The sequence below is a fragment of the Capsicum annuum genome, chromosome 8 (genome assembly GCF_002878395.1).
Source record: "Capsicum annuum cultivar UCD-10X-F1 chromosome 8, UCD10Xv1.1, whole genome shotgun sequence".
NCBI classification, from domain to species: domain Eukaryota; kingdom Viridiplantae; phylum Streptophyta; class Magnoliopsida; order Solanales; family Solanaceae; genus Capsicum; species Capsicum annuum.
Window position 1 is genome coordinate 136,127,631 of NC_061118.1, and position 875 is coordinate 136,128,505.

Genomic DNA, 875 nt, shown 5'->3' on the forward strand with positions numbered 1-875 from the left:
GAATCTCAATTTCTCCACTCTCTAAGATTCAATTTGGAGTTGAGAGTGTTGATTGATTCCCATTGTGAAGATATGGAGGGAATCTTCTTGATGATACACCAAAAGACGACTTGCCTGTCAAGGCAATGTTGTGATGTCGATCTGATCCAAGAATGAACAGGCATGGATTTAAGCATGAATGAGCAAAATTTTGAGCAAAACTAACAAGAGTTGGGTCCATTACACCTAAGACATAAAATAAATCTCATTAACACCGTCAATAATTAAGGATTAAAAAGTTATTAATGGAGGTTAGAAGAAGAAGAAATGAGGGACTGGTGGCTAGCGGGAATATTTTTTTTTATTTGGGGGTGGGGTGGGGTGGGGGATTCCTAAAATATATAGAAGGAGAAGCAATTAATATTTTCCTTTGTACTAATCAATTAGAAAAATATTCCTAAAATAGTTGACTCTATTAAAGAAATACTTCTATAAATATTGAGATGCACATTAAACTAAAAAAGATAACTTGCTTCGGTTGCATGTCTAAATTGATGGATAATTAATTTTTCAACCCCTCAATTTCTTTACTATTTTTGTCAACAAAATAGAATTCAACGTGTGTGTGTGTATATATATATATATATATTCTTTGTTTTCATTCAAGTCATTCTTTAGTGTCAAAATTTTTGCTCAAACAAGAATTATTTTCATCAAAACTAAATCTTTGTGATCACTGTTGTATTATTTTATTGTAGTTTACAGGTGGTAGATGAATGTACGTCGGCTTTGAGGAATTTTTTTAGATAAAGGTTAGGTTTATTGTATTGTTTTTATATCTCTGTTTTGAGAATTTTTGTGTAAAGGATAGATTTAATTATATTATTTTGATGTCT